Source organism: Pseudophryne corroboree, chromosome 2, assembly GCF_028390025.1.
Source record: "Pseudophryne corroboree isolate aPseCor3 chromosome 2, aPseCor3.hap2, whole genome shotgun sequence".
Lineage (NCBI taxonomy): Eukaryota > Metazoa > Chordata > Amphibia > Anura > Myobatrachidae > Pseudophryne > Pseudophryne corroboree.
In genome coordinates this window covers 449540622-449561414 of record NC_086445.1, presented here as the reverse complement: position 1 = coordinate 449561414, position 20793 = coordinate 449540622, and the positions used below count along the sequence as shown (strand labels likewise).

The 20793-nt window shown below is 48.4% G+C and overlaps 1 protein-coding gene across 2 annotated transcripts in view; it reads right to left on the bottom strand.

Annotated features, from left to right (window-relative positions):
- The window catches only part of RFC2 (replication factor C subunit 2), a 133417-nt gene that overhangs the window by 53841 nt on the left and 58783 nt on the right, over positions 1-20793 (bottom strand). The gene's annotated exons all lie outside the window — the stretch shown is intronic.

Below are 20793 nucleotides of genomic sequence, written 5' to 3'. Positions count from 1 at the left end.
CCCACGAGGGAGAATAAGTGTCGGTATGCCGGCTGTCGGGATTCCGGCGCCGGTATACTGTGCACCGGGATCCCGACAGCCGGCATACTGAAGACCACCCCACCGAAGTGGGCGTCCAGTGTCCCCGATAGGATTCAGAGAAATGGATTTATCGGTAAGTGCCAAAATCCTCTTTTCTCTATCATCCACTAGGGGACACTGGAGATCTAGACAGCTGGGGACATCCCAAAGATACTCCCACGGGCGGGACTGCTGTCCGAAGCACCAAACGACCACAATTTGAATCTCTAGATGCAAAAGAATCAAATTTGTAGAAACGAGTTAACGTGTGTGCTGACGACCACATTGTAGCTCTGCAAAGTTTGGACAGTGGAAGCTCCTCTAGCCGCAGCCCACTAAGTTCCCACTGATCTGGTGGTATGAGCAACCACCCGAAACGGAACTCTCCTACTGCTAGAAATATATGCCTGTTTGATGGTAGGCCGTATCCATCTAGCCAAGATTTGTTTTGAAGCAGGCCAACCCCTCCTTGGGCCATAATACAGTACAAACAAAGCATCTGACTTCCAAATAGAACCAGTAGCATGTACGTATACCCGCAAGGCTCTGACCACATCCAAGGACAGGTTCCCCTCTGACAATCCGTGGAAGGAGGGGACCACAATCTGCTGGTTTATGTGGAAACCAGAAACCACTTTAGGTAAAAACTCAGCTTTCGTACGGAGCTCCGCTCTGACTTCGTGAAAAACTAGGAAAGGACTTTTACACGACAGGGCTCCCAATTCCGAGACCCTTCTTGCTGATGCTAAAGCAAGAAGCAGGACTGTTTTCCAGCTCATATTTTAGAAAACGCCCGATCTAAAAAAATTGTAGCAACAAATTTAGATCCCACGGGGCCATGGGGGAACGAAAAGGTGCTTGTATACTCAACACACCCTGTAAAAATGTCTGGACCTCCTGCAAGGACGCCAGACGTTGTTGGAAAAGGATCGAAAGGGCCGAGACCTGTACCTTCAATGATCCCAACTGCAAACCTCCATAAACCAGTTTGGAGAAAACCTCAATCTAGTAAGGCGGAATTCTCTGGGGTTCCAACACTTAGGCTGGCACCAGTCCATGTATTTCTTCCAGATTCCATAGTAGTGCGCTGCAGTAACCGGCTTTCTTGCTGCTAACATGGTAGGGATAGCCAATTTCGGGATACCCCTGTCTCTTAGTTTCCTGGTCTCAAGAACCACGCAGCAAATCGTAGACTGTTCAGATCTGGGTGAAGAAATGGGCCTTGTGATAAAAAGTCCTCTCTCTGCGGCAATCTCCAAGGATCTTCCGCCAGAAGACCCTTCAGGTCGGAGTACAAACTTCTGCGAGGCTAGTCTGGTGCTATCAAAATTACCCAAGCTCTTTCCTGTTTCACCTTTTTCAACACTCTTGGCAACAAGGGAAACGGCAGGAAGATGTACACCAGTTCGTATGTCCAGCGAATTGCCAGCGCATCCACCGCCTCTGCTGCTGGATTGTGCATCCTGGCCACATATCTTGGCAGCTGATGGTTGTTCTGAGAGGCGATTGGATCCATCAGCGGTAATCCCCACTGCCTTACCACTGCGTCGAAGACCTGTGGGTGTAGACACCACTCCCCTGGATGCATATCCTGACGGCTGAGGTAGTCTGCCTCCCAAATGTCCACTCCTGGAATGAAGACTGCCGACAGGATTATGTTGCGCTTTTCTGTCCAAGACAGAATCTTTGTAGCCTCCGTTAAGGCCATGCAGCTTTTTGTTCCTCCCCGACGGTTTATGTATGCTGCTGCCTTCACATTGTCCGACTGCACTCTCACGTGCTGAGCCCATACTAGGTCTCCCGCCAGAAGAAATGCATTGTAAAAGGCTCTTAGCTCCAGTACGTTTATTGGAAAGCTGCTCTCGTACGGTGACTATCTTCCCTGAAATTGACGGTTGTCCAGTACTGCCCCCCATCCTCAGACTGGTATCTGTCGTCCAAATTTTGCAATCCCAGATTCCAAACCTTTTTCCTGCTACTAGGTTCTTGTGGACCGACCACCAAATCAATGAGGTCCTGGCCTGAGGCAACAAGCGAATCCTTCGGTGAAGGAGTAAATGCATGCCTACCCCCTGAGCAATCAGATTTAGCTGATAGGGTCTGGAATGTAGTCTGCCGTATTGGATCGCTTCAAAAGACACTACCACCTTTCCTAGAAGCTGTGTACAAAGATGTAGAGAGACAGCCTGGTTCTGTAGAACCTGACGTACCATTTCCTTGATATCTCGAATCTTGTCTTCTGGAAGGAAAACTCTCAGTTGTACTGTATCTAAGATGAGTCTCAGGAATTGAAATCTCTACGTCGGTTGCAAATTGGATTTTTTTTTTTTTTTTTTAAATACACAATCCAGCCGTGTCGAATCAGAAACTGATGAGCAATCTGAGCATCCCGGATCAACTGGTCCTGAGAGGGAGCTTTGATAAGAAGGTCGTCCAGATACGGTATTATCGTTACCTCTAACAATCTCAATTTCGCTACCATGACTGCCATTATCTTTGTGAAGACTCTCAGGGCCGATGATAGGCCGAACGGTAGAGCTCTGAATTGGTAACGATTCTTGCCCACTGCAAACCGTAAATAAGCTTGGTGTGGAGACCAAATTGGGACATGGGAGGTACGCATCCTTTATGTCCATCGACACCATGAACTCCTTTTGCTTCAGGCTCGCAATGACTGTATCGATTTCATCTTGAATCTGTAAACGTCAGTAATATTGTTGATCCAGACTTCTGGTGAGGTTTCAGCCCAGGCGTCAGGAATCCTTTTAAACCGAGCGACCACCATAGGAGACCCAAGGTGAGCTGGGAGACAGTCATGCCACGGTCTTGTCAGCAGGCTTAGTGTCCTGTTTTGGGGATGTGGACTGGGAATGGCCTCTGCCTCCGTTTCCACGAGCTTGACCGCCAAAACCTCTACCTCTGTCTCAAAAGGACTGAGACCTAAATTAATTGAACAACAGACCAGAGTCATTTCTTCTTACCGGCCGCGTAGTTCTAGGATACGTAGTAGGCAGAAAAGTCGATTTTCCCACCGTGGCTTGTGAAATCCACTTGCCTAATTCAGGACCAAATAAAGCATCCCCTACAAAGGGGATCGCCTCCACTGCCTTCTTTGAATCTGACTTCACCTACCAATCTCTGAGCCACAGAATCCGTCTGGCTGATATAGCTGAAACCGAGATGGGCGACGCTATCCTGCTATCATCTTTTTAGCCTGGCAAATGTACGTGGCCAACTCCCGGATATGATCCGCTAGTCTAACTCTCTTTTCCTGGCTATTATCTTCTGCCACTGATTGAACTATTTGACCAGCCCATGCGACAATAGCCTTATTAACCCAAGCACTGATAATCGTAGGTCTCTGTGATGCTCCTGCTGCCACAAAGCTGGATTTAAGTGCCGTATCCAACTTACGATCTGACACATCCTTTAGTGTGGTCACGTTTGGTATCGATAAGATTGTCTTCTTTGACAGTCTAACCAGGGAGGCGTCCACAATCAGTGGAAGCTCCCATTTGGACATGACTTCCTCCCATTAACCGTGAACTTTTTGGGAATTTAGAAGAGTCTATCCGGCTGCTACCATACTTCTCCCATTTGATCTTGGAGAGTCTGAGGAATTGGAAACACTGCTGCTTGCGGTTTCTGAGACTCAAATAGATTAAAGACTTCAGGAGACCCTCCTCCTCTTCCTGCAAGAGAGGGAGGGGTCTCTATCGCTTTACGCACATTCTTTTCTACCTGTGCAGGCGGAGTAATTCTAATTAGGAATTCCTCCATCGTTTTGGAAAAAGCCGCAGCCCATTCTAAATGTTGCTTGCGGGATTCCGCCATTTCCTTATAAATATCTGCCAGGGCATTTTCCCATGACCCGGACAGACCACTGCTCCCAGGTTGAGCGTCCACTCCCAAACATGTGTCGCACACCCCAGAGCAGCCAACATTTTTCTCACATTGTGGTCTTGATCACAACCAAGATCACATTTGTGGTCTTGGTTGGTGCTTTGGACGCCATATTAAAACACACACCAATCAGCAGTGCTTTCACCCTATTAGAATAGGAGGAGAAAGACCGTAGGGATATAGGGAGCAATGAAATATAACAGTCACACAGCTGAATAAGAGTCACACGGCTGGAATTATGTAAAAAAATAAAATAAAGAAAAATAGGATTTGAATACCTAGGAGTAAATCCTTTTCTCGTAGACCATAAGGGATATTGGGGGAAACTAGTACGATGGGGTATAGACGGGGTCCAAAGGAGCCAATGCACTTTAAATTTCTTCAACTGGGTGTTCTTGCTCCTCCCCTCTATGTCCCCTCCCACAGGCAGTTATAGGTAAAAACGTGCCTGGAGGAGAAAGGACATATATAAGAGAAGGAAACATGACAATAAAAGAGTGGTGAGATTTATACACCAGCACACCACTAACATAAAACAACCAGCAACAGCTGGTAACATCATCAGCAACAGCTGGTAACATCATCAGCAACAGCTGAACAAAGAACAACCAACAACGGCTGGAAACAACAGCAACAGCTGAACAGGTAAACACAGAAACGAGAACCTGCAGAAAAGTCAACGCACTGAGGCGGGCGCCCAGTATCCCTTATGGACTACAAGAAAAGGGTTAACAAATAGGTATTAAAATCCTATTTTCTCTAGCATCCATAAAGGATATTGGGGGAAACTAGTACGATGGGGACGTCCCAAAGATTCCAGAATGGGCGGGAACGTGCAGAGACTGCTGCAGCACCCCCTGCCCAAACTACGTATCCTCTTTGGCCAGGGTATCAAACTTGTAGAACTTCACAAAAATGTTCTTCACCAACCTGGTAGCAGCTAGGCACAGTTGTAAGGCAGAGACTCCATGGGCAGCCGCCCAGGAAGAACCCACTGATCTAGTAGAGTGGGCCTTAAAGAGACTTAGGAATAGGTAATGCTGCCGACACATAGGCCTGTTGGATAGTAGGCCTAATCCAACGAGCAATGGACTGCTTTGAATCAGGGCAACCCTTCTTCTGCGCATCATAGAGCACTATCAAGGAATCCGTCTTTCTGATACGAGCTGTATGCTTGACATAGATTTTCAAGGCCCGCACAGCATCCAATGCCTCTGGAGGAGCAGAAGAGCCAGTACTGGACGGAACCACAATAGGTTGATTCAGATTAAAAGCAGAGACGACAAATAGTGGATATGGGAAAACGTTTTCTAGAAAGGGGTTATGAAAGCACACAAATTGAAAAAGCTAAGGAGAGAACTTTAAATGTAGAAAGACAGAGTTTACAAACAAATAATGTGAAAGAAAAGAAAAATAATAAGATTTTATTCACCGGTAAATCTATTTCTCGTAGTCCGTAGTGGATGCTGGGACTCCGTAAGGACCATTGGGATTAGCGGCTCCGCAGGAGACTGGGCACAACTAAAGAAAGCTTTAGAACTACCTGGTGTGCACTGGCTCCTCCCACTAAGACCCTCCTCCAGACCTCAGTTAGGATACTGTGCCCGGAAGAGCTGACACAATAAGGAAGGATTTTGAATCCCGGGTAAGACTCATACCAGCCACACCAATCACACCGTATAACTCGTGATACTATACCCAGTTAACAGTATGAAATATAACTGAGCCTCTCAACAGATGGCTCAACAATAACCCTTTAGTTAGGCAATAACTATAAACAAGTATTGCAGACAATCCGCACTTGGGATGGGCGCCCAGCATCCACTACGGACTACGAGAAATAGATTTACCGGTGAGTAAAATCTTATTTTCTCTGACGTCCTAAGTGGATGCTGGGACTCCGTAAGGACCAAGGGGATTATACCAAAGCTCCCAAACGGGCGGGAGAGTGCGGATGACTCTGCAGCACCGAATGAGCAAACTCTAGGTCCTCCTCAGCCAGGGTATCAAACTTGTAGACTCCTACAAAAATGTTTTAACCCGACCAATTAACAGCTCGGCAAAGTTGTAAAGCAGAGACCCCTCGGGCAGCCTCCCAAGAAGAGCCCACTTTCCTCGTGGAATGGGCTTTTACAGATTTAGGGTGCGGCAGTCCAGCCGCAGAATGTGCAAGTTGAATCGTACTACAGATCCAGCGAGCAATCGTCTGCTTAGAAGCAGGAGCACCCAGCTTGTTGGGTGCATGTAGGATAAACAGCGAGTCAGTTTTCCTGACTCCAGCTGTCCTGGAAACATATACTTTTCAGGGCCCTGACTACATCCAGTAACTTGGAATCCTCCAAGTCCCAAGTAGCCGCAGGCACCACAATAGGTTGGTTCACATGAAAAACGGATACCACCTTAGGAAGGAATTGGGAACGAGTCCTCAATTCCGCCTTATCCATATAAAATACAGATAAGGGCTTTTGTATGACAAAACCGCCAATTCTGATACACGCCTGGCCGACGCCAAGGCCCACAGAATGACCACTTTCCACGTGAGGTATTATAGCTCCACGGATTTAAGTGGCTCAACCCAATGCGACTTCAGGAAATCCAACACCACGTTGAGATCCCACGGTGCCACTGGAGGCACAAACGGGGGCTGACTATGCAGCACTCCCTTAACAAAAGTCTGAACTTCAGGCAGTGAAGCCAGTTCAATTTTTGGAAGAAAATCGATAGAGCCGAAATCTGGACCTTAATGGAACCCAATTTTAGGCCCATAGTCACCTCTGACTGTAGGAAGTGCAGAAATCGACCTAGCTGAAATTTCTCCTTTGGGGCCTTCCTGGCCTCACAGTACGCAACATATTTCCGCCATATGCGGTGATAATGGTTTGCGTTCACTTCTTTCCTAGCTGTAAATAGCGTAGGGATAACTTCCTCCGGAATTCCCTTTTCCTTCAGGATCCGGCGTTCAACCGCCATGCCGTCAACGCAGCCGCGGTACGTCTTGGAACAGGCAGGCCCCCTGCTGCAGCAGGTCCTGTCTGAGCGGCAGAGGCCATGGGTCCTCTGAGATCATTTCTTGGAGTTCTGGTTACCAAGCTCTTCTTGGCCAACCCGGAACAATGAGTATAGTTCTTACTCCTCTCCTTCTTATTATTCTCATTACCCTGGGTAAGAGAGGCAGAGAAGGGAACACATACACCGACTGGTACACCCACAGTGTTACCAGAGCGTCCACAGCTATCGCCTGAGGGTCCTAGACCTGGCGCAATATCTTTGAAACTTTTTGTTGAGGCGGGACGCCATCATGTCCACCTGTGGCCTTTCCCAACGGTGTACAATCATTTGGAAGACTTCTGGATGAAGTCCCCACTCTCCCGGGTGGAGGTCGTGTCTTCTGAGAAAGTCTGCTTCTCAGTTGTCCACTCCGGGAATGAACACTGCTGACAGAGCTAATACATGATTTTCCGCCCATCGGAGAATCCTTGTGGCTTCTGCCATCGCCATCCTGCTTCTTGTGCCGCCCTGTCGGTTTACATGAGCGACCGCCGTGATGTTGTCTGACTGGATCAGCACCGGCCGGTGTTGAAGCAGGGGTCTAGCCTGACTTAGGGCATTGTAAATGGCCCTCAGTTCCAGAATATTTATGTGTAGGGAAGTCTCCTGACTTTTCCATAGCCTTGGAATTCCTTCCCTGTGTGACTGCCCCCCAGCCTCGAAGGCTGGCATCCGTGGTCACCAGGACCCAGTCCTGTATGCCGAATCTGCGGCCCCCTAGAAGATGAGCACTCTGCAGCCACCACCACAGCGACACCGTGACCCTTGGAGACAGGGTTAACCGCCGATGCATCTGAAGATGCGACCCAGACCACTTGTTCAACAGATCCCACTGGGAAATCCTTGCATGGGACCTGGCGAATGGAATTTCTTCGTAAGAAGCTACCATCTTTCCCAGGGCTCGCGTGCATTGATGCACAGACACCTGTATACGTATTAGGAGGTCTCTGTCTAGAGACAACAACTCCTTGGACTTCTCCACCGGGAGAAACCCTTTTTATCCTGTTCTGTGTCCATAACCATACCCAGGAACAGTAGACGCGTCGTAGGAACCAGCTGCGACTTTGGAATATTCAGAATCCAGCCGTGCTGTTGTAGCACTTCCCGAGATAGTGCTACTCCGACAACAACTGCTCCCTGGACCTCGCCTTTATATGGAGATCGTCCAAGTACGGGATAATAAGATTTTACTCACCGGTAAATCTATTTCTCGTAGTCCGTAGTGGATGCTGGGAACTCCGTAAGGACCATGGGGAATAGACGGGCTCCGCAGGAGACTGGGCACTCAAAGAAAGATTAGGTACTATCTGGTGTGCACTGGCTCCTCCCTCTATGCCCCTCCTCCAGACCTCAGTTAGGATACTGTGCCCGGAAGAGCTGACACAATAAGGAAGGATTTTGAATCCCGGGTAAGACTCATACCAGCCACACCAATCACACCGTATAACTCGTGATACTATACCCAGTTAACAGTATGAAATATAACTGAGCCTCTCAACAGATGGCTCAACAATAACCCTTTAGTTAGGCAATAACTATATACAAGTATTGCAGACAATCCGCACTTGGGATGGGCGCCCAGCATCCACTACGGACTACGAGAAATAGATTTACCGGTGAGTAAATTCTTATTTTCTCTGACGTCCTAGTGGATGCTGGGAACTCCGTAAGGACCATGGGGATTATACCAAAGCTCCCAAACGGGCGGGAGAGTGCGGATGACTCTGCAGCACCGAATGAGAGAACTCAAGGTCCTCCTCAGCCAGGGTATCAAATTTGTAGAATTTAGCAAACGTGTTTGCCCCTGACCAAGTTGCAGCTCGGCAAAGTTGTAAAGCCGAGACCCCTCGGGCAGCCGCCCAAGATGAGCCCACCTTCCTTGTGGAATGGGCTTTTACTGATTTAGGATGCGGCAATCCAGCCGCAGAATGCGCCAGCTGAATTGTGCTACAAATCCAGCGAGCAATAGTCTGCTTAGAAGCAGGAGCACCTATTTTGTTGGGTGCATACAGGATAAAAAGCGAGTCAGTTTTCCTGACTCCAGCCGTCCTGGAAACATAAATTTTCAAGGCCCTGACTACGTCCAGTAACTTGGAATCTTCCAAGTCCCTAGTAGCCGCAGGCACTACAATAGGTTGGTTCAAGTGAAAAGCTGATACCACCTTAGGGAGAAACTGGGGACGAGTCCTCAATTCTGCCCTATCCATATGGAAAATCAGATTAGGGCTTTTACATGACAAAGCCGCCAATTCTGACACCCGCCTGGCCGAAGCCAACGCCAATAACATGACCACTTACCACGTGAGATATTTCAGATCCACAGTTTTAAGTGGCTCAAACCAATGTGATTTCAGGAAACTCAACACCACATTGAGATCCCAAGGTGCCACAGGAGGCACAAAAGGGGCTGAATATGAAGCACTCCCTTTACAAAAGTCTGAACTTCAGGCAGTGAAGCCAGTTCTTTCTGGAAGGAAATCGACAGAGCCGAAATCTGGACCTTAATGGAACCCAATTTTAGGCCCATAGTCACTCCCGACTGTAGGAAGTGCAGAAAACGACCCAGCTGAAATTCCTCTGTAGGGGCCCTCCTGGCCTCACACCAGGCAACATATTTTCGCCAAATACGGTGATAATGGTTTGCGGTTACATCTTTCCTGGCTTTTATCAGCGTAGGAATGACTTTCTCCGGAATGCCCTTTTCCTTTAGGATCCGGAATTCAACCGCCATGCCGGCAAACGCAGCCGCGGTAAGTCTTGGAACAGACAGGGCCCCTGCTGTAGCAGATCCTGTCTGAGTGGTAGAGGCCATGGGTCCTCTGATATCATTTCTTGAAGTTCTGGGTACCAAGCTCTTCTTGGCCAATCCGGAACCACGAGTATCGTTCTTACTCCTCGCCTTCTTATTATTCTCAGTACCTTTGGTATGAGAGGCAGAGGAGGGAACACATAAACCGACTGGTACACCCACGGTGTAACTAGAGCGTCCACAGCTATCGCCTGAGTGTCCCTTGACCTGGCGCAATATCTAGTTTTTTGTTTAGGCGGGACGCCATCATGTCCACCTGTGGCCTTTCCCAACGGTTTACCAACAAGTTGGAAGACTTCTGGATGAAGTCCCCACTCTCCCGGGTGTAGGTCGTGTCTGCTGAGGAAGTCTTCTTCCCAGTTGTCCACTCCCGGAATGAACACTGCTGACAGTGCTAAGACGTGATTTTCCGCCCATCGGAGAATCCTTGTGGCTTCTGCCATCGCCATCCTGCTTCTTGTGCCGCCCTGTCGGTTTACATGGGCGACTGCCGTGATGTTGTCTGATTGGATCAGTACCGGCTGGTTTTGAAGCAGAGGCCTTGCCAGACTTAGGGCATTGTAAATGGCCCTCAGTTCCAGAATATTTATGTGTACGGACGACTCCTGACTTGACCAAAGTCCTTGGAAATTTCTTCCCTGTGTGACTGCCCCCAGCCTCGAAGGCTGGCATCCGTGGTTACCAGGACCCAGTCCTGTATGCCGAATCTGCGGTCCTCTTGAAGATGAGCACTCTGCAGCCACCACAGTAGAGATACCCTGGTCCTTGGAGACAGGGTTATCAGCCGATGCATCTGAAGATGCGATCCCGACCACTTGTCCAAGAGGTCCCACTGAAAGGTTCTTGCATGGAACCTGCCGAATGGAATTTTGCTTCGTAAGAAGCTACCATTTTTCCCAGGACTCGTGTGCAGTGTTGCACCGATACCTGTTTTGGTTTCAGGAGGTCTCCGACTAGAGATGACAGCTCCTTGGCTTTCTCCTGCGGGAGAAACACTTTTTTCTGTTCTGTGTCCAGAACCATCCCCAGGAACAGTAGGCGTGTGGTAGGAACCAGCTGTGACTTTGGAATGTATAGAATCCATCCGTGCTGTTGTAGCACTTCCCGAGATAGTGCTACTCCATACCAACAACTGCTCCTTGGACCTCGCCTTTATAAGGAGATCGTCCAAGTACGGGATAATTAAAACTCCCTTTTTTCGAAGGAGTATCATCATTTCTGCCATTACCTTGGTAAAGACCCTCGGTGCCATGGACAGTCCAAACGGCAGTGTTTGGAATTGGCAATGGCAATCCTGTACCACAATCTGAGGTACTCCTGGTGAGGATGGTAAATGGGGACATGTAGATAAGCATCCTTGATGTCCAGGGATACCATGTAATCCCCCTCCTCCAGGCTTGCAATAACCGCCCTGAGCGATTCCATCTTGAACTCTTATTTTTTTATGTATGTGTTCAAGGATTTCAAAATTAAAATGGGTCTCACCGAACCGTCCGGTTTCGGTACCACAAACAGTGTGGAATAGTAACCCCGTCCTTGTTGAAGTAGGGGCACCTTGACTATCACCTGCTGGGAATACAGCTTGTGAATTGCTTCTAGCACAGCCTCCCTGCCTGAGGGAGTTGTCGGCAAGGCAGATTTGAGGAAACGGCGGGGGGGAGATGCCTCGAATTCCAGCTTGTACCCCTGAGATACTACTTGAAGGATCCAGGGATCCACCTGTGAGCGAGCCCACTGATCGCTGAAATTTTTGAGGCGGCCCCCCACCGTACCTGGCTACGCCTGTGGAGCCCCCGCGTCATGCGGTGGACTCAGAGGAAGCGGGGGAAGAATTTTGATTCTGGGAACTGGCTGACTGGTGCAGCTTTTTCCCTCGTCTCTGTGCAGAAAGGAAGCGCCTTTGACCCGCTTGCTTTTCTGAAGCCGAAAGGACTGTACCTGATAATACAGTGCTTTCTTAGGCTGTGAGGAAACCTGAGGTAAAAAATTTTCTTCCCAGCTGTTGCTGTGGATACGAGGTCCCAGAGACCATTCCCAAACAATTCCTCACCCTTATAAGGCTCTATGTGCCTTTTAAAGTCAACATCACCTGTCCACTGCCGGGTCTCTAATACCCTCCTGGCAGAATGGACCTTGCATTAATTCTGGACGCCAGCCGGCAAATATCCCTCTGTGCATCCCTCATATATAAGACTACGTCTTTAATATGCTCTATGTTAGCACCATATTCTCCCTGTCTAGGGTATTAATATTATCTGACAGGGTATCAGACCCTGCTGCAGCAGCACTATGCATGCTGAGGCAATTGCAGGTCTCAGTATAATACCTGAGTGTGCATATACAGACTTCAGGATAGCCTCCTGCTTTTTATCAGCAGGCTCCTTCAAAGTGGCCGTATCCTAAGACGGCAGTGCCACCTTTTATGACAAACGTGTGAGCGCCTTATCCACCCTAGGGGATATCTCCCAACGTGACCTATCCTCTGGCGGGAAAGGGTACGCCAGCAGTAATTTTTTTGAAATTACCAGTTTCTTATCGGGGGAACCCACGCTTCTTCACACACTTCATTCACTCATCTGATGGGGGAACAAAACACCGGCTGCTTTTTCTCCCCAAACATAAACCCCCTTTTATGGTACTTGGGTTAATGTCAGAAATGTGTAACACAATTTTTATTGCCGAGATCATGCAACGGATGTTCCTAGTGGATTGTGTATATGTCTCAACCTCGTCGACACTGGAGTCAGACTCCGTGTCGACATCTGTCTGCCATCTGAGGTAAAGGGCGTTTTTTGAGCCCCTGATGGCCTTTGAGACACCTGGGCAGGCGCGGGCTGAGAAGCCGGCTGTCCCACAGCTGTTACGTCATCCAGCCTTTTATGTAAGGAGTTGACACTGTCGGTTAATACCTTCCACCTATCCATCCACTCTGGTGTCGGCCCCACAGGGGGCGACATCCCATTTATCGGCCTCTGCTCCGCCTCCACGTAACCTTCCTCATCCAACATGTCGACACAGCCGTACCGACACACCGCACACACACAGGGAATGCTCTGACTGAGGACAGGACCCCACAAAGTCCTTTGGGGAGACAGAGAGAGAGTATGCCAGCACACACCAGAGCGCTATATAATGCAGGGATTAACACTATAACTGAGTGATTTTTCCCCCAATAGCTGCTTGTATACATATATTGCGCCTAAATTTAGTGCCCCCCCTCTCTTTTTAACCCTTTGAGCCTGAAAACTACAGGGGAGAGCCTGGGGAGCTGTCTTCCAGCTGCACTGTGAAAAAAAAATTGCGCCAGTGTGCTGAGGGAGAAGCCCCGCCCCTTTTTCGGCGGTCTATCTCCTGCTTTTTCTGGAATACTGGCAGGGGTAATTTTACATCTATATAGCCTCTAGGACTATATATGATGTAGATTTGCCAGCCAAGGTGTCATATATTGCCCTCAGGGCGCCCCCCCCCAGCGCCCTGCACCCATCAGTGACCGGAGTGTGAGGTGTACATGAGGAGCAATGGCGCACAGCTGCAGTGCTGTGCGCTACCTTGGTGAAGACCGAAGTCTTCTGCCGCCGATTTTCCGGACTCTTCATGCTTCTGGCTCTGTAAGGGGGACGGCGGCGCAGCTCCGGGAACGAACACCAAGGTCGGGTCCTGCGGTCGATCCCTCTGGAGCTAATGGTGTCCAGTAGCCTAAGAAGCCCAAACTACCACCTGTTAGGTAGGTTCGCTTCTTCTCCCCTTAGTCTCTCGCTGCAGTGAGTCTGTTGCCAGCAGATCTCACTGTAAAATAAAAAACCTAAATATACTTTCTTTCTAGGAGCTCAGGAGAGCCCCTAGTGTGCATCCAGCTCAGCCGGGCACAAGAATCTAACCGAGGTCTGGAGGAGGGTCTTAGTGGGAGGAGCCAGTGCACACCAGGTAGTCATAAAGCTTTCTTTAGTTGTGCCCAGTCTCCTGCGGAGCCGCTAATCCCCATGGTCCTTACGGAGTCCCAGCATCCACTTAGGACGTCAGAGAAAATAATATTAATTGGGCATTTATAAGTAATTTTATCTCTCAACATAAAGAAATAGAGACGATTTTTAAGAAAAATTAAAATTTTTTAAAACAAGATCCGGTAATAAGGGGGAAATTACCTGAAAAGCCTATGTTTATACAGGTTGAGTATCCCTTATCCAAAATGCTTGGGACCAGAGGTATTTTGGATAAGGGATTTTTCGGTATTTTGGAATAATTGCATACCATAATGAGATATCATGGTGATGGGACCAGAGTCTAAGCACATAATGTATTTATGTTTCATATGCACCTTATACACAGCCTGAAGGTAATTTTAGCCAATATTTTTTATAACTTTGTGCATTAAACAAAGTGTGTGTACATTCACACAATTCATTTATGTTTCATATACACCTTATACACACAGCCTGAAGGTCATTTAACACAAAATATTTTTAATAACTTTGTGTATTAAACAAAGTTTGTGTACATTGAGACATCAAAAAACAAAAGCTTCACTATCCCACTCTCACTCAAAAAAGTCCATATTTCGGAATATTCCGTATTTCGGATATTTGGATATGGGATACTCAACCTGTATATAGACGTGCTCCTTCTCTTAAGGATAAACTTGTTAAAAGTACCATAGATGAAGTTAAAAGGTCCAGTATAAGAACTATTAGTTTTCATAGATGTGGCCTGTGCATCATGTGTAAAACGGTCAAAGGACCTACTAAAATCAAAGACTTTTGTGTTAAAAACAAGAAATATCCGATAAGAGTTTTTAACTTGTAATATGAAAAGTCTTATCTATGGTTTAGAGTGTAAATGTGGCCTAGTATACATAGGTAAAACAAGTAGGAATTTGAAGGTACGTTTAGCTGAACATACCTATAATATAAGAAAGTCTTTAGAAACCATACACCATCAGCCCATTTTAAAAAAGTACACAATTCTAATCAAGGGGCTATCAAAGCCTTTTGGGGTATTCAAGCTATTGCCCCATCATGGAGAAATAAGGATGATGAAATTAGATTAGCAAAGGCGGAGATGAGATGGATTCATACATTAAAAACTTTAACCCCTGGAGGCTTGAATGGGGAATTCGAATTAAAGTGGTTTCTGTAGTTATTCCTGCTGTTATCATTTTTTATTATGTATTTATTCTTTTACTAATCACACCTCCATTTTATATCCTATCAACTTCTTGTTACTACCCCAAAATATTTTAATAACAACTTGTCATTAATATATTGTATATCCCTTTAAGATCGCTTTCTATTGTAATTTTTTAATTATACGTTTTATTTTTTACGATGGACTCATGTGAACTGTAACCCGCATGACTATGACATTTGGAGATTTCTATGGAGTAAAGGGAACGTGTCATCAGACTTTCCGTGTATGTTTGTGGAGGTCCGCTCGATTCCCGATGGTGGAACGCATGGGTGACTTCCGGTAACATCGGTGGAACGCATACGTATTTCCGCTTCAGATGAGGACTTCCAGCCGCGGATAACGCCACTGTTTTGGCGGGAGAGGCACCATATGGAAGGATCATTATGGTTTATTGTTATGGGTATAAAAACCTCTTGTATGGAGACCACCACTATGCTTCTGAGGAAGGACCAGAGCGTCCGAAACGCGATAAGTGATCGCTTTTGAAAGGTGGGGCGGACTGGTCTGGACCATCGAATCCTTTGATGTACTGTGGGATCCGGAACTTCCAATGCCTTTGAGAGGGTAACCTGATGATGCCAGATGCAAGCGTTCCTTTCTGCCCATGTTTCTGTGGTTTTATGCTTTTATATTCCTGTCTATTGTGAGTGCTTTGTGTTAATAAATCTGTTGTCCCTGTGAAGTTGGTCTGCTCTATGATCCTTTCCCTTATACAGAGATAAGAACCACATCTTGGAAGGAAAAACAGAGGAGTGAATTAAGGACACAAAGCCTTATTCAAAGGAATAGGAGGGAACTCCTTTCAAGTTTACCTGCATTTTTATGTAAGGACTTATATAAGGTGTTGCGCCCACTGCTAACCTTTTCTTTGTTTGAGGGTATCAAACTTGTAGAACTTCACAAAAGTGTTCACCAACCTGGTAGCATCTCGGCACAGTTATAAGGCCGAGACTCCACGGGCAGCCGCCCAGGAAGAGCATATTGATCTAGTAGAGTGGGCCTTAACAGACTTAGGAATAGGTAAGGCTGCCGACACATAGGCCTGTTGGATAGTAGGCCTAATATAACAAGCAATGGACTGCTTTGAAGCAGGGCAACCCTTCTTCTGCGCATCATAGAGCACTAACAAGGAATCAGTCTTTCTGATACGAGCTGTATGCTTGACATAGATCTTCAAGGCCCGCACAGCATCCAATGCCTCCGGAGGAGCAGAAGCGTCAGAACTGGACGGAACCACAATAGGTTGATTCAGATTAAAAGTAGAGACAACATTCGGCAGGAACTGCTGTCTAGTCCGGAGCTCCGCTCTGTCCACGTAAAAGACCAAGTATGGACTTTTACACGATAAGGCCCCTAATTCCGAAACATGTTGAGCAGAAGCCAGGGCCAGTAACATCACCGTCTTCCACGTGAGGTACTTGTCTTCTACTATCATCAGAGGTTCAAACCAGGAGGACTGTAGAAATGTCAAAACTACATCCAGATCCCAGGGTGCCGTAGGCGGGACAAAGGGAGGTTGTATGTGGAGAACCCCTTGCAAGAAGGTCTGAACTTCTGGCAACACTGCCAATTTCTTCTGAGAGAAAATGGAGAGAGCTGAAATCTGGACCTTAATGGAACCCCGACGTAAGCCCTTATCCACTCCAGCCTGCAGAAAACGTCCCAAGTGAAACTCCGCAGGCAAATACGTGCGTTCCTCACACCAAGAGACATATATTCTCCAGATACGATGATAGTGTTTCGACGTCACAGGTTTCCTGGCCCGAACCATGGTTGCAATAACCTTCTTGGAAAGGCCTAGGATGTTCCGCTCAACTTCCATGCCGTCAAACGAATATGCCGTAAGTCAAGGTAGACGAACGGTCCTTGTTGAAGAAGATCGCTTCTGAGTGGTAGAGGCCAAGGGTCTTGGACGGACAAGTCCAGAAGATCCGCGCACCACACTCTCCGGGGCCAATCCGGGGCAATTAGAATTGCCTGGATACCCTGATACCTGATCCGCTTTGGCACCCTTGGGAGCAATGGGATCAGAGGAAACAGGTAGACCATCCGGTACGGCAAAGGCGACGCCAGTGCGTCCACTGCCCTCGCCTGAGGGTCCCTGGTCTGCGAGCAATACCAGGGAAGTTTCTTGTTGAGACGAGAAGCCATCATGTCTATTTGTGGGCAACCCTACCGGTCGATGATCTGCTGGAACACCAGATGGTGGAGTCCCAACTCCTCCGGGTAGAGATCGTGACGACTCAGGAAGTCCGCCTCCCAGTTGTCCACACCCGGAATGAAGACTGCCAACAGGGCTCTTGCATTTCTTTCTGCCCAGAGGAGTATCTTTGACACCTCTCGCATGCAGGGTCTGCTTCTTGTCCCTCATTGTTGATAGATGTACGCCACTGCCATGGCGTTGTCTGACTGCACCTAGATTGCGTGATCCTTGAGCAGAGGAGAAGCTTGAAGAAGAGCATTGTAGATCGCCCGAAGTTCCAGAATGTTGATAGGAAGGAGGCTTTCGTGGGCTGACCACCTGCCCTGGAACTGCACTCCTTGGGTGACAGCTCCCCATCCCCTCAGATTCGCATCCGTCGTGAGGAAAGTCCAATCCCGAACTCCGAAACTAGTTTTAGCAGGGCGCCGCGTCATGCGCGATTTTTTAAAGGCAAAATCCGCCCTGCCCCTTCTGTGGCACCCTGCTAGAACAGACGCCCGCTTCCTGCCCTCCCAGTGTGTAAAGATGGGAGAGAGCAGCCCAGTACCTCCGTCGGTGCCGGGCACGCCCCCAACAGTGACGTCGCCGGCCACAGACGCCCCCTATAGCAATGTCTGTGGGCCGCACCGCCCACTAAAATGACGTTTTCATGGCCATGCCCCCTATTTTACATGGCCGCGAATATGCCCCCGGAGTCCGGTGCCCTGCCCTATTTCAATCCTAGAAGGAACACTACGAAACTCCTGCCCTTGAGGAGATTTGAGGACTGTAGCCACCACAGGAGGGAAAACCTGGCCTGAGGTGACAGCCGAATCATCCGATGCATCTGTAGATTTGATCCAGACCATTTGCTCAGGAGATTCAACTAGAACGTTCTGGCATGGAACCTCCCATATTGGATCGCCTCGTAGGAGACGCCCATTTTCCCCAACAATCTTATGCAAAGATGGATGGACACTCGAGAAGGTCGGTGTACCATGCAGACCATTTCCTGAAGTGTGTTTGCTTTTTCTTCCAGGAGAAACACAGTCTGGGCCACAGTATCCAGCAACATCCCCAGGAACGGGAGTCTCCGAGTTGGCTCCAGGTGTGACTTCTGTAAGTTGAGGATCCACCCGTGGTCCGACAGAAGATGGATGGTGCAATCGATTTGAAGCAACAAAAGTTCTCTGCCTTTATCAGAAGATCGTCCAGGTAAGGGACCACATTAACCCCCTGGACCCGGAGCTGTAACACCTCCACCATCACCTTTAAGAACACCCTCAGGGTTGTAGACAGGAACTGGAAGTGATCGTACAGCAAGGCAAATCGTAGGTACGCCTGATGAGGCGGCCAAATCGGAATATGGAGATAGGCATCCTTGATATCCAAAAGAGACCATAAATTCCCAGTCCTCCAGACCCGCAATCAATTATTGGGGGGGGGGGGGGGGGGGGTACTGTCGAACTCCAGCCTGTAGCCCGAAGAAACAAGCTCTCTGACCCAGGAATCCCGACAGGAAGTCTCCCAGACGCGGCTGAAGTGACACAGTCGAGATCCCCTCGGGGTGGGTGGGTTCAGTCATGCTGAAGCCTTAGTGGAAGCAGAACCGGTGGACTGGTCCTGAGAACTGGTGCTTGCAGGTTTTCTGGACTTACCTCTGGTGCCTCTGGCCACATTGGAGGCACCTCTGGCCACATTGGAGGCACCTCTGGCCTTCGATTGAAATCTATGAAACCGAAAGGACTGGACAGACGGCCCTGGATAAGAGTGTCTAGCCGGCGGAGCCCCAGAGAGGAGAAACGTGGATTTTCCAGCTGTTGCTTTGGAAATCCAAGTATCCCACTCAACCACAAAAAGCCATTCCCCAGAAAAGGGGAGAGATTCCACACTACGTTTGGATTCAGCGTCCGCAATCCACTGACGCAACCACAAGGCCCTGCGCGCCGACACTGCCATGGCCGATATCCTAGCATTAATATTCCCCATCTCCTTGAGGGAATCACAGAGGACCCGCGTAGTATCTTGAATGTGCTTCAAGAGGGTGACTATAGTAACTAAGGGCATATCCCCCGAGAGACACCCCTGACATTTGAATGGCCCAAGAATAGCATGGGTCATCCAGCAACCAGCAATAACCAGTCTTTGTAAAAGGCCGGCCTCAGCGTATATAGACTTTAGGGTAGTCTATCTTCCAATCCCCAGGATCCTTCATGGAAAAGGAGCCCGGAGTAGGGAGCACCGCCTTCTTAGATAGGCGAGAGACTGAGAAATCCACCCCAGGGGGTTCCACCCAAAACTTTCTAACTTCAGGAGGAAATGGGAAAGTGCGCAAAAACTTTTTGGATACTTGGAATTTTTTGTCTGGATTTTTCCAGGCCTGTTTGAATAAGTCATCTAACTCTGGAGAATCAGGGAAAGTGACATTGGGCTTATTTTGCACAAAGAAAAACGACTGCTGAGAAGTAGCGTCCTCTAGAGGGAGCTTTAAGACCTCCCGTATAGCCAAAATGAGGGGGTTCAATAGCCTGGTCAGAATCAGTATCCCCACTAACGGAATCCGGTTCATCCCCATCATCCTGAATATCATCATCTGTATCAGAAAGCAGTGCAGACAAACAACGCTTCTGGGGACCTGCATGAGAGAGAGGGGGCTGTGCATCAGCCCTAGCAGCTAAATCTGCCACAGCTTGTTGCAGTAGCTGAGTTTTTTTGCACATTTGCAGTAATTAGAAATGACATATCAGACATCATGGTTTTAAAAGAACCTAACCAGTGGGGCTCTGTACCCCCTCCACCAACCTCATAACTAATTTGTGACGACTGACTACATTGCTCACAGGAGACAGTCATTAGATAGTGGAAAGAATCTGGTGTGAGATACTGCACACCTTGTGTTTACCCATATTTCACAGTAAATACAACAACATACACACAGACAGTAATAATGCAAGCCTGCCCTACTGTATGTGAGAGGAGACACAGAGGAGAGAGGACCTCAGCACACCCTGAGCTGCACAGCCCCAGTGAGGCTGTCTGCTCTGTAATCTATAGTGAACACTAGCAAATACAGTCCTAAATAGACAGGACAGTGTACACAAGCGGCTCTTCCCTTTCTGCTACACCCTGTACCAGTTTCCAGCGTGTCTGTTAGGCAGGAAGCGCTGAGTGTGTGCTGATGGCTTCTGTAAGCAGAGGAAAGCGCCAAAAACGCCCTGGTCCCACTCTGAGGAAGCACCGCCCCCTCCAATGGCGCCGGAGCTAAGCATATTATTTATACTGGCAAAGTCTCCAAACAGTCTAAAACATCACACAATTGCTCAGCTCTGCATTTTTGTGCCAGTCACACGGGGGATCTTAGTGGGACCCCCCCAGGGAGGGTCCCGTACGCCGCGCCTGTGGTCTGCCGCACTTTGAAACCGGGGACCCCCCTAGCGAGGCCCCCGGTGTGTACTCACCACTGATGTCACCTTCAGGTAGCGTTAGTGGTGTGCTGCGGCTGCGACAGCCAATGCGCAGTGCCCCGCTGAACAAACAGCCCCTCAGGACAGTGGTCCAGCAGCGGGGAAGCGGCTCTGCACCCAGAAAGGCCGGTGACTGCCCCCCC